Source organism: Physeter macrocephalus, chromosome 5 (genome assembly GCF_002837175.3).
Source record: "Physeter macrocephalus isolate SW-GA chromosome 5, ASM283717v5, whole genome shotgun sequence".
Lineage (NCBI taxonomy): Eukaryota > Metazoa > Chordata > Mammalia > Artiodactyla > Physeteridae > Physeter > Physeter macrocephalus.
This window is the reverse complement of record NC_041218.1, coordinates 95,380,463-95,394,458: the sequence shown is the minus strand read 5'-3', so window position 1 is coordinate 95,394,458 and position 13,996 is coordinate 95,380,463. Positions and strand designations below refer to the sequence as shown.

At 41.3% G+C, this 13,996-nt stretch overlaps 1 protein-coding gene across 1 annotated transcript in view; it reads right to left on the bottom strand.

The window, feature by feature from the left end:
- POU6F2 (POU class 6 homeobox 2) overlaps window positions 1–13,996 on the bottom strand; it is a 400,577-nt gene that overhangs the window by 381,827 nt on the left and 4,754 nt on the right. The window lies entirely within an intron of this gene.

Genomic DNA, 13,996 nt, shown 5'->3' with positions numbered 1-13,996 from the left:
CAATAATTTAAATCTGCTTTATCTTCAGCTCGTTAGGAGGGCATTTTAGGATCAGCAATATTTTTCCAAGGGCAGCCTTCTATTCCATTTGCAAACTAAGACGCATGCTATTGTGGTGGCACAGGTATCAGGCAGAAGGGAGAGAAAAGCCGGAAGTGCCCCCTTTGAGTGTTCTGGGAGCTATTTATTGCCAAGTTCATGCTTAAATGGCTCCTGAGCAGGAGACAGGTGACCAGCGCAGGGGCAGGTAGGGCCGCATGCTGTCTTGTCCCATCATTACACTGGTTGTGGTAAGCCTGGGGTTATTTTTTTTTAATGTATTCATGCCTGAAAAGTGAATTTGATATGACACATGATAATCTATGAAAATGTTAATCAATACAAATAGTTTAAGCTGTCATCAAATTCACTTCTTTAGTCAATACTCATACCACGGAAAACAATGTCACTGTCACCAGGGCTTAATTTGCACAGCACTTAAATATTGGACTCTGTGCATCAATGCACTTCTTCTTCAAATACTGTAGGTAAACACATTTTCTCCCTATTTAAGTCTGAAGCACTCAGCACGCATTTAGCTGAGCCGAATCGTCCCTTTTGAATACCTTGATAGGTCCACTGGAGGGCAAAATTAATACTTAATTGAATCTCACAGTCATCAAAATAATCAATACTTTTTTATTATTTATTCTTTACAGTCTGTTGACTGTTTCAAACCTCTGAGGGAATGGTGGAAAGGATTCATGGCTTTGAAACACTGTCATTTAACAAGGTAATTTTCAGTGGGGCATTAGGGGTTGTGAAACATATAATAAAACAAAAATGGTGGCTTATAATAGGAAGAAAGAAAAGAATTATATTTCTGCCATCTAACAAAACAGGATAAACAAAAAGCAAGTGCAGAGAGAGAGAGCTAGAAAGGAGGGGGACGAGGGATGGAGGAAGACTGGCTTTTGAAGGGTTTTATCATATCAAGAGCAGAGCCGAGCTTTCATAATGCTGACATTTCTCATCCTGACAATCCTAAACAAGTAGAAAGGATGAGATCGCAGATATCATCTTTCATCACATTCTCCAGCTTAAGAACCAACATGACAGCTTCTCTCCCCTTTACACTGTTAATTACTAAATAAAATACTACTCTCTGTCAGCATCAGATTATTGCAGATAGCAACCACAAACATTTCTCCATTGTCTCCCCCACTCGGAAACGGTTGAGACCTACCTTGAACTCTTTAGAGAATAAATTAGGCTTGTCTCACTGTAGTGTAAATATGTGAAATGTAATCAATGTCATCAATACGGTCAATTCACAGTATTGTCAGCCTAAATTTGCTGGTGATAGATTAGCATTTCATTTACTATGTTTGGAGGTGGAGGTTTGGAGCGCTTGAAAATGGGGGGTTGGGGGGAGGAGAATGGGGCAGGCAGAGGGGAAAGGAGACACAAAAGTCTCCAAATTTCCCCCAATTTCTTTCCTATGTATCGAAGAAAGACCACGTGTTTGGAGTCTTCTGATTCGGTAAGCAGAGCGGAGTGAGGTAGAAAAGGAAACATTGCTTTACCTCATAGCTTCACATGAAGGAAAGAGACCAGGTTTAAATTCTAGTGCATTTATTTTACTCTATAAATGGTTGAGTCCTCAATCTCTCTGATCTAAAGGAGCGGGTGTGACTCATGCCTTTGAGACACCCAGGCTCTGTGGCCACACTGCTCATTGGAGCATTTTTGAAGATGGTGTTAATGGTAAACTTGTGTTTAGAATGACATTCACTACCCTCGTGATAAGTCAAACATGGTTATGCATGTATCAGTGAGTACCTGGGCAGACTTAAGAAAAGGATATTCTATTCCCGCTTTATTTGTGAATGGTCAAACTGAATCCTGAATCCCAAAGAGGAGCTGAAATGCAGCTGCTAAGTTCAAGTGCACTTAAATCTTTTAAGATGTTCAGTCTGGCTGATGTGTGCAAAGCATGTACTGGCAGATGGTGTATACTCACTGACCATTAGCTCTTCTTCTTTAAATTACTTTTAGGTACCCTCACCCATGGCTAGGTTCCCAACTAGTGCCTCTCAGTGACTTGAGCTTCGAAAATTTAGGAGTTTGTCATCCAAGTACTCACTTGATTTTTCATCTTACAAAATGCTTTACGTTTTCCGATGATGCAGCTGTAGGCCACATATATATGTGCATGACATGGTTAAACAGCAAAGCCCCAGAGGGGCAGAGGGCAGACAGCTTTTAAGCACAGCTATAGCCACTGGAGGGTCTATTTGAAAATGCGTCACAAGCAGTAACCCCTGAGCACAGTCTTATAAGTGACTGGGGTGGGCGTACCTCTTTCAAGCAGCACTTGGCTTGGAAGTTGTTTTCTCCCTGCCAAACGCGATGTCAGTCTGTGAAATCCTTTCTCCCAGAGTAAGGAAATGATTTCCAACGTGCACCGACGTGGGTGCTTGCAGGAATGTTACAGAGCTACAACTTTCACATGTACAAGGATTGCTGCAGCGGCAGATAGGAACAGAAAGAGCTAGTGCAGGCAAAAAATAGTGGGTGAAGACTTCTTACTTGGAAATCTGAAATTGTCACAACTAGAGTGGCAGAAGTTGGGACTTCTCTGCGGTTTGTTCATCGGCCCTGACTGCAGAAAGGGACTTGTCCAAGATGGAACAGTGTCAAGTATAAGCAAGAATAGGAGATGCATGTGCCAATACAGGAATTCACAAGGGTCATAAGAGATCCAAGAAGCCAGACAGTAAAAAAAAAAGAAGAAATAAGAGATGTAGATTCCATTAGCAAAATCTCAAAAATTTTCACCATGTCCTACAATGAAAGGACTGCAGCCAGCATCAGACCACACAGCAATTATTTAAACCTCCTTTGTGCATTGTTAAAAAATAAAAATAGATTGCATATATTGAATGCCTTTACCAAATAGGTACCTCAGATATACTTAATGTCACTCAAAGTATGCAAGGTATTAACCCCATTTTAGGGAAAAAGGACTGAGGCTCAGAGAGGTTAGGTGACTTACCCCACAGCTAATAAGTGGTGAAGCTGTGTTTTGAACCCCAGTAGATTTCATTTCCAAGGACCAGCGTCTTTTTAAACAGCACCCTCTACTGCGTGAAAAAAAACCGAGGCTCATGGACTAGGTAACCCATGGGGTTTCCCAGAACTTGAATTATGGACTGGGAAGGGTGTTAAACCCTGGATAACCGATTCCCACAGTATGCTGTGTATACTATCTTCTTCTCTTCAGACTCTAGAAAAAAAACACCTCTCTGTCTGACGCTGCTTGGGTAAAATCCATGGGGTGACAGGGAATGGTAGACAGGACATCAGACAGTGTCACGCTCTACATAATCTTAGCAATCACTTAACCACTCTCATCCACGGTTTTCTCATCTGGAAAATGAAATGGTCAAAATAAAACAGTATTTTCCAAAGTGCATTCCACAGAACACTTGTCCTAAAAGAGATTCTACAATAAAGGATTTTTGCAATCATACCCACGTGGAAAACACAGCAGAAAAGTCTACCAGGAAAGAAATCAATTCAACTCTGCCTAAGGTAGCATTTCCCAGAATTATCTGACCATGGAAGACCTTTTCCTTAGTCTTCATTATATTATCTAACGGATCCCGTGCTTCTTGAAACATTTTAGACTGTGCCTGCTTAGATTACAGCTAACGTAAATTACAGTTCTAATTTTTAACTATTCTATAGTAATAGGCTAGACGCCTTCAACAAGTACATATCTGGCCAGTGCTTCTCACATTCTTTTACCTAATTAATATTCCTTACCGTTTATTCATATACAGTTATACACAGCTTAGTATATACTAACTGTAAACACTCTCTTCATAATGCTAATTTCTGATACCCTTTAATTCTTAAATAAGGATGTCCCCATGTATTTCTGTTGTAAAACCTTTATTTGAAGAGCAGATTTAGGGCACTGTGCAAAGGAAAGAATTCGACTTGGGCTTTCACTAGGCTGTTAAAAATAATACCAGAAAAACAAAGATATAATTCAGCTAAAGGTCTTCAATAATTTAACCAACAGAGTTTTTGTAAGCATAATCATTCTCATTTTACAGTCAAGGAAACTAAAGATAGGGAGATTATTATTAACTCAGCAAAACATCCGTGTCCGGTGGCAGCCACGCGATGGAAATACCCTCGCCCCTCTAAACTGAGCTTGAACTCAGTCCAGCATATTTTTATGTACATACAAACCAACTATGAAGCAGGCAATCAGAACAGCTTTGAGGAAAATATAAATAAGATAGGCAGGCAGGCAGGCTTCAAAAATCCAAGGGAACGATTCATTTGGTCACAAAGCGCCAGAGCAGGGCAAAGTTGCACTCAACAGATCTATTTCTAGAATTTGATAGAAAAATTATATCCATTATAAAGAAAAAAAAGTATATTGGGTTTCCCTCCCCCGCCCCTTAAAATGCTACATTTCAATTTAGGAATCAGTGGAACAAATTACCTACAGACAATTTAAGATGCAAAGACGGCATCACATTTTGTATTTAATTTCTCCCACTGAGAAGTAAAAATCAAAATCATAAATGAATGAAGAGGAAGAAAGTTGATCTTAGCGGGTTTGGGGAAAAGGAAACTTCAAGTGTGGATTCTGTTACCTTAGCCATGAAAAGAGAAAACAATTTTTCTCTTTCTTTAACCAATTACCAAATATTATTAAGGTTAGTTAATGAAGCTAGTTCTCAATATGAAATTTAATGTACCAAAGAATGTTTTCCCCCCAAAAGTTACAAAGAATTTCTAATTTTTCTAAGTATTATGCAATACTTCCTCCTTCTATCAATAAGTTTTAAAAAGATATTCTATTTGACTTTTGGAAATAAGACCATAGTTTATTTTGATGTTTTTCTTTATATGTGTACATATTTTTCTTTATATGTATATATATATATATATATATATATATATACAGTTGAAAATTCTGAAAATTAATGAAGATCACAAGACATTAAAAACACCATAAATTTACCCACCACTGATTGATTATTTTATTTTAAATGTCACTTCCTAGACTGCAAACAAAAATGGTTTTGAGAAAAGCTGGAAATCCCACATTTTTAGCAAAGACTCAACAGACAAAAAAATTGCATTACAATAAATTTAATTACAAAGCTCAAATGTATATACCCTTGATAATCAGCAATATGCTGATCCCAACCTACGTCACCTACTTCAACCCAGTACTCACAGCTGTTTTTTCTTTCTCGTCTCTCCACTTTTATTTAGTGCGGCCAACATTTTATTTAATCTATCCCATAATAAAGAAGATGAATATTTGTGAAAATCAAGCAGGGCATTCAAAACTCAAAATAAATGCTGGGTTTCGAGAGTGAAGTACTGAGGAAACTTCAGGAGACTTCATGGATATCCCTTGATTTAGCATCTGCATGACTGGCAGTGAATCACCATCTCTTTCATCTTGGATTCTGTACCAACATGGCTTTACATATCTCAAGGGAAAAAAATGAGACCTGAGCGAGGTCATGTACAGATACTGCATGTGAATATGTTCTGAAAGGTAGAAAGTGTTACACAGAGAGACCATTTTTCACCACACCTCTCCCCTCATTAAGGCATCCAATGGATTGTGAGTTGTTTTTCTTTCCATGCCTTCAGATTGGACCAGAAGTGTACGCTGAAGTGGACGCTGCAATGTGCTACCTAGATCCCTGCTTTAGAACCAAGGCACTCATTCCCCAGCTGCCAGGAATGCTGGCTAAGGATGGCTCACCGCCGAGTCCTTCCCAGGAGCTGCCTTTGCCTAAAGGGACCTGCCTCTTCCAAGGTCATGTCCCTTCCTTAAGGGCAGCCTAGATTCTGTCTTACTGCCTTCAAAGACCAAAACACTCACTCTCTGACCCTTTACAGAAAAGGTTTGCAGACCCCTGAGGTCTACCCTGGGCTTGGTCAGCGGCTTTAAACAGTTTTCATGCTCCAGGGCTGGCGTTTAATCAGAAAGTCCCTACACCAGGCTTGGCCACCACAAACTCCACAGCTACCTCTGTTCACTGGCCACCACTCCCTCACCCTACATTTTGCTAACTAGTACAATTTATATTAATTTTGAGTGAAATTGTTGATCGGCATTAACGGAGGTTAGCAATGGGTTCTCACTTGGTTAAATTAGTCATATTCAAGATATATGTATTGGCTAAAGTATTTTGGAGACGTTCCGCACCCTTGAGTGGAACCAGAGAACATTAAGAACCCAGCAAGTCCTGTCACTTATGCTCTTGGGGCTAGTGGCCTAAGGTTTGACCCCCAGACTGTCCCATGTCCAATCTTTGGGTCAGAGAGTTCTAGTTGCCTAATGTTGACCGTGAGGGAAACCCATCTTGCTTCTAGAATCTTGCCATACCTACTTTAATGAACCTTCCATACCAGATGTGCTCTGTTCACACCAAATGACAAAGAGCTATGACTTTATCAAGCTTACAGACAGGATGAACAAATTATTTTGGGATGATTAATAATTTGGGGGATAATAATATTTGGGGATATTTAATAACTATGTTATGTATGGCAGCTTTTGGTCTCAGAGCTTGATCTCATCATAAGAAGGCAGGAAGGCTTTGGGGATGTAGCAAGGTCTCCCCCATCTCAAATCATTACTGACTGCCATCAACCACTAAAAAGAACCCAGCAATTGTGCAAATAAAATCTGGCTTAGGCCACTGCAGCAAAACCCACTACACTGGGTGATGCCACGGCGTCTTAGGGAGCAGGCATGGTCATCTACAGAGTGAAATAGAGTCCAGAACCCCCGTTCAGAAGATGCCTTGGGCAACTTACACTGTTGCCTTCACCAATCCCAACATTTTATCTAGGGGATAGTTAGTTAAGATGAATGCCCAGAACCATCTTGGAAGGATAAAATAAGATTGCAAAACATCTGGGCTTCCCTGGTGGCGCAGGGGTTAAGGGTCCGCCTGCCGAGGCAGGGGACATGGGTTCGAGCCCGAGTCTGGGAAGATCCCACATGCCATGGAGCGACTAAGCCCCTGTGCGTCGCAACTACTGAGTCTGCGCTCTAGAGCCCGTGAGCCACAACTGCTGAAGCCTGCACGCCTGGAGCCCGTGCTTTGCAACAAGGGAGGCCACTGCAATGAGAAGTCCACGCACCACAACAAGGAGGGGCCCCCACTCACTGCAACTAGAGAAGGCCCATGCGTAGCAGCGAAGACCCAACACAGCCAAAAGTAAATAAATAAATTCACTAAATTAATTTTTTAAAAAAGATTGCAAAATATCTGATTTGCTTTGGTGTCAGAGGATGGTATTTCATTTTGTACACATGGGCACAGTTTAAGAGTCTCTTGTCTTTTTGTTAAGGTTTGTTGAACTTCAGTTAACGATACAATCTCCTTCTCCCCTGTCACTTGCTATAGAAAGAGTTTCTATCTTTCTCCAAGTCCCACCATGAGTGCCACATCCTCTTAACTATGCTAATGGTCTAGAGACAACGCCAATTAAAGATTAGAGCATCGGACACAGCTGTATTTAAACACAAACAAGCAAATAAACAAGCAAAACGTAAGATGAAATAACAACAACATAATCAATCAAACAGTAGTCAGCGAGTTCTGGACTTCTACAAAGCATCTAGTGTACAGATAGACACACCTCATCTAGCTCATCACCTTGTACCTCTACAGCTCCTATGCCCCCAAGAGGTTAAAATGACTGTATGCGTGATGCTTCATGTATCCTTATCTGGGAAGAAAGGGAGACACTGATATTGACAACCTAATAGCACCATCAATTCAATTTCCTGCTGCCTTTGTGAAAAAGCATCAATAAGAGTTCAATCCAGGCTCATCTAGATCTCGTCTTTTGGTAATGGGGTTATACAGCAGTATCGACGTTGCATACACATACCCTATATTCATACATTCTTTATAATCTGACGGCTTCAAATAGGTATCAGAATTTAATCAGAAAACAACTCAGATTAAAATGGACTTGCATTTAGAGATCTGAATGTACAGTTACTAAGGAGTTACAAAGAAAAAACAACCTATATTATCCTAAAAAACGTACTTTCTAGCATCTTAAAAATTCTAAGAGGTACTTTAGAGAGAGAGAGAGAGAGAGAGAGAGATAAATACATAGATAGTAACCTTTTGCAAAGGTGGATGATATAGTTGGTTCACAGAATAGAAAGTCTTGGTCTCTAGTCTCAGAGTTCTCAAAATGAGCATTGAACTGAGAAGACCTAAGGTTTTTAGCAAGGTACCTCTAGGGCCAGGGGAGGACCAAAGGGGGCAGGGGAGGACCAAAGTGCCCACTCCCAGTTTTTAACACCATATTGGCTTCTCTCATATATTCTGTATGGAGACTTCAGTGTACTTAAAGAAAGGGTTTCACAGGTCCGCCCATGTTACATATTTGCCATGCATCACAGATGCAATAACATCATGACAGTTTTTTTGTTGGTTAATCACTTTTCCAAAAGACTTAAGCGATAGACTCTACAGATGAGATGTTTGAGTCCTTTGCAGACAGACGTGTCTCAGAATCCCCAATACTGGGCGCCAGTATCGTGTGTGATACAAAAAAAGGCTCTCAAGAAATGTGTTTTGATTGATTCACTGATTGATTGATTGTGAAGAAGAAGGGAGGAAGGAAGGAAGGAAGGAAGGTAGGTTGGTTAAGGCAAGGATTGTCCTTGGTTGACATTTTTAATATTTTAAACATACGTTTAATCACGTCTGAAACTATACAATATGAAACTAAGGCCTCACTTGGCTATCTTACCTGTCTGGCATCGCACACACATACACACTGACCCATATTCTGCTTCCAGAAATGTGAGTTTGGTTTTGCATGATAGTGTTACTTTGTTTTACCATGAGACAAAATGGAAGAATTTAATAGCAACACTGAAAAGGAAAAGGAAAGTCCTTTTCCTCTGCTTAGGACGGAGGCTGAATGAGAGCAAAGCTACGTCTGGTCCAGGGGATAAGCTCAACCAAGCAAAGGCATCAGGGCTGGACTCAGGTGGCCGTAGATGAGGCCATGGCCGGCCCACCATGGGCCTCAGCCCATCGCTCTGTCCATGCCTCCTGTTCAGCCAAGAAAATTCTCCCTCTGACGGTGCTCTCGTTCCCAGGCGCCCCATGGTCATTCAGGAGCAGTATCATCACACACACAGCACATTAGAAATATTTTATTACAAGCGTTCTAATTCTATCATTTTTCTCGGAAGCAAATACTCCGAGAAAGGAATTAAATGAATAATCCATTAAATATGTGGACACATCTAATTCTATTCTTCCACTCTGAATAGCAAAAGAAAGACAGTTGAGGAGAAAAACCTTTTATTCAAAAAGGATCCTTGTAGTTCCTTATAGTTTCAAAGTTCCATAAATAAATAGAAAAATCCATTCTGCCCCCTGCTGACAGACTAACATTTCTAAACATCCAGTTTGAAACCAGAGGTTTAGCAGTACCTTCTGTGTTGGGTCCACATCTCACTGAACATGCCACAACCTCCACACTCGGCAGGTCTAGCTTTTCTCTGGCTGAGTATGGCTAGGCAACGCACAGCCAGAGAAAGTGCCGTTCACATTTTTTATAATGACTGTACTGAGACATTTTCTGGCAGGCAGCAGTCAAGTGTCGGGGACTGTCTGGTCTAATTTGCAGAGAGATGCCCTCCCTTTGGTCCACAGTGGGCCAACTGGGGCCAGCCTCAAGAGGCCCGTGTACTCGGGCCTGGTGTCACTTTCTACTCACTGAAGGGCCTGGGGCAAGGACCTTACTATGGCCTCTCTGAGCCTCAATTTCCCTGAGACGAAATGGGAGTAGTAATGGTATATGCCTCGTGGGATAGCTTTGCAGATTAAATAATTGACAAAGAATGCTTAGAACAGGCCAAGTGCCTAGTAATAGTAAGAGCTGTATATACGGCTCTAGGTCTGCCACTCTCCTAACAGAGTGTGAATATTGTGTGCGTTTTGTCATCTGATTTTCAAAGGGATTCCTGATCCACCTCCTCATCTCCCCCGCCTCCCCAGAAAAACAGTCAGTAAGTAACCACCGCTGAGGAGTCAGGGCCTGTCACTGCATCCTCCTACTCCAAATATTAAGATGGTGTTTGGCACATCATAGGCTCTCCCTAAATATCCAGTGATTTTATTTGAAAAATCAAAACAAGACTTGATACCTATAAACGACGGAAGACCAAAAATTCGTTAGATTTTTTAAAACTAAGTTACGCTGATGTCTTTTGAGAAGGAATTTGCTTTATAAATCCTAAGGTCTTATTATTTTAAGAATGATCAGGGGGCTGTAAGTTCTGTAGAGTTGTATCCCTGAATTATAACAGTATCTGGCTTTTAATCTTCCAAGCACGTAGCCACGTTCTCTAAAAGAGCCATTCTATCTCTGCTCAAAAGGCCACTGTCTAATTGATTTCACTAATAGGTGTTTTCCTTTCCTCTCCTCTCACAACGCAATAACATGGACTGGACTAATAATGTGGGTCGCTACCTTGCTACTTCTTGTCCTTCCTAGCAATCTGGGCAGGCTTCTCTCCGCCAACCCCAGCTCCTGCGGAGTTTTCCTCTCCTTTTCTGCCTTGGGTCTGCACAGTGCCGCGCCTCGCCCCAGCTGCTCCTTTTTCCTCCCTCTCCTGTAATCCACTCTCCTTTAATATTCCAAGGGTGACCCTTGACTGTCCTTTGAATGCTGCTCCAATTCAAAAGGCTTCTGAGCTTTTAAGACAGCAGAGATAACATAATTCCAAGAAGATGGGGGTGGGAGGGAGGGAGAATGTGATTGGAAAGATTAGCTAAATCTTCTCATTCCTAGGGATTTGGGCTCTCACAAATACAGGAACTGCTAGGATTTTCCTTTTTTTTTTTTTATTTTATGGACTCTCCCAAACCCCCTCGGCTCTCGTATTAACCTCTATTCAAAATATTTTGTTTCTAACCCCAACCATAAAAAGAGACTTAACTATTTCTTTAAATCTCTAGCCTTTGAAACAAGGGCAATTTTAAAGCAAGGCCGGCTTTTATTAATATTTATTTATGTTCTCTTTCATTTGCATGATTGGGGATGGCTCTGAATCCAGTTCTATTTAGGACAAGCTGATGCAATTCAACAGGTATTTACTGACAGTTCATCGTGTACGAGGTGTTATTCAAGGGACGATGGGGAATGTAAGGATCAAGAAACGCTTGCTACCATCAAACATTCCACCACCTACAGACATCAGTAAAGGGATGGTATTCGGCATCTTCTACGAGCCTCGTATACTTTCTGTCACGGATATAACATTTTCCTGGCATCCCTTATCTTCCCTTTCTGTAAAATGCCAATGTATACTAACCACTTGGACCATGCACGCACATACACACACACACATAACACCCCTTCTTTGACACACTGCTTTAATATCATTACAGATGCTAATGAATAAACATGTTGCTCCACTCAGGGCGTTTTAACTGGGCTTTTCTAACCCTCATCTGCAACTGATTACGGGCTATCTTTGGACTCACACACTAAAACAAGGTATCAACACAGCTGTCCACAGGATCACTGGCAATTAAGGGCTGCACTACCAAGTGGGGCAGATGAAGCACCTGAGTTACTACTTTCTGTCACGGAGTATTTTTAAAGAATTGCTTCCTTAATATCCTCAAGCACCTACAGTAATGAGAATGGGTAATGTGTTGTCAAGAGGAAAACAGACCAGTTTTAACAAATCAGTAAGGCACACTCACAAAAACATCAGAAAACAGATGTGCCGAAGTCTTTACAAACAACTGGCTTTTTTCAGTGGGTTTAGAAGCCTCCATCCCCATCCCACCCTTCTGCTATTAATTTGCTTAGACAAATGTTTCATAGATTAAAAATACACAATTTTAACTAAAGGCCAGCTGACTTAGCCTGAATCTATGTAAGTGGGTCCATCCCAATGACGTTAAGGTACCAGTGGCCGCAAGAAGGCTCAGACATCCATGGTGGAATGCAGCCTCATTACACAATCCTCTTTCATTCTACTCCACTGAGCTGCTGCACGGTTTCTCCCCATGCACATGCATTGTGCCTGGAAAGTTTTCTGTTTCCTGTACAAAATAAATGAGAAATGGACTATCACTGGGTTCTCCTTTCTCACTACTTCAGCTACAAGGGCTCGTGTCTCTTCTTTCCTCCATGCCCACTAACAGACGGGTCCTGCTGGGAATCTCTGTGGGATTTATACCCTGCCTGCAAGGTTCGCCCTTGGCTTCTGGATCTTGAGGGGGCCACCTGTGGGCACTCATTTCCTTAGCATGTCAAGCAAAACTCTAATCAAACCTGCAGAGTACTCAGTTAAAAAAATCAGGAGGTAATCATTTTTTGATTAAAAACAAGCAGAAAAGTAAATTCAAATTAGCATTGAAATCAACTAGGAAACACATTCCCGAGTTTTTGATATAAAAATAGAGTCAATGATGATAGATTTTTAAAAATGGAGTTTTTTTAATCCAGTGGAAAATAGTTTGATTTGTTGTTGCACAGGATTATTGGAGATTCTTTCCTCCGCATTTAACTTTGATATTGGGAGGGTTTTTAATGCTATTTATTCATTCAGCAAATATGTATTGTGTGAGTACTGGGTGCCATGCTACCCACTCTTCAAGGTGATGGGAACACATCATTGAGCAAGACAGGTCAATGCAGGCAATCCTGTAACTGAAATACCTTGGGGAGGCTGACAATAGCCAATCATTAAATAAGGAACCATCATGATGTTGGGTGGTGCTGAGGGCTATGAACAGAAATAAAGCAGAGTGAAGTGTGGGGAGAGTGTGGGTGTGTCACACATAAGATGATCAGAGAGGTCGCACAGATAAGGGAACCTTGAGCAAAGGCCAATGTGAGCAAGGTGAGGGGCATGTGAGCATCACAAGGGGACACTGAGAAAAAGACTCTGGCCTAGGAGCCTGTTCAGAGCCCTCAGGGGACCAGGAGGCTGAGATGGCTGAGAGGGAATGAGTGGTCGGTGGGCGGTGAGGCCAGAGAATTGGGTGCCAGAGAAATGGCCAACAGCAAGATCAAGTTGGGGGGGGGGGTGTTCTGGGCCATTGTGGAGACTTGGGAGAGGAAACCACAGAGGGTTTTGAGCAAGATGAGACAGGATCTGACTTGTCTTTCAAATGGTTGCTTTTGTGGGAGGAAAGTGAAGCACAGAGGGAAATACCTTGTAGTTCGGGCATGAGATCAAAACACTTGTTAACAGCTTTACTGAGATATAATTGATATTCAAAAACAATAGTATAGTTAGTTTTAATGATATTAAAAACTAGCACGTACTTAATGTATACAATTTGGTGAGTTTGGATGTACGCAGACACATGTGAAACCATCACTACAATATCACATTCCATCACCTCTAAAGGTTTCCTCCTGCCCCTTTTTCTGGATAAATTTTAAATTACAAACAAAAGATTACAAAATGTCTACCACATAAAAGATGTTATTTCTACGGAACCAGAAAACACTTCAGTAGCTCGAATCTTATGAAAACCCAAATTGCAGCCACATTTTTTTGCTTGCTATCTTATCCCAACAGCCTTTACATCAACTTAATCTCTTTTGAGAAATTAATTAAATGAATCATCTCTCAGCTCTACCTGACTCTGCAGAAGCTGCCCTGACTGCTTCCTTCTTGCTCTTCAGGATGAATTAAATTATTACCAAAGTCCGCCTGGCCACACGCGGCCAGGTGAGGAAGGCAGAGGGTCCCTAACATCACTGAAATCCATTCTTGTTGACACTTGACTAGCTCCCAAGGCAGTTTTAGAAAAGTCACTTTAAATTCTGTGAATGTTTCTTTCGGCTAAAATAAAATGTGTTACATCCCAGTGGGGCTTAATGACTGTACAAAAAACATTACCTACAGGACTCTCCGGGCATTAATCTCACCCCTCCACCTCCC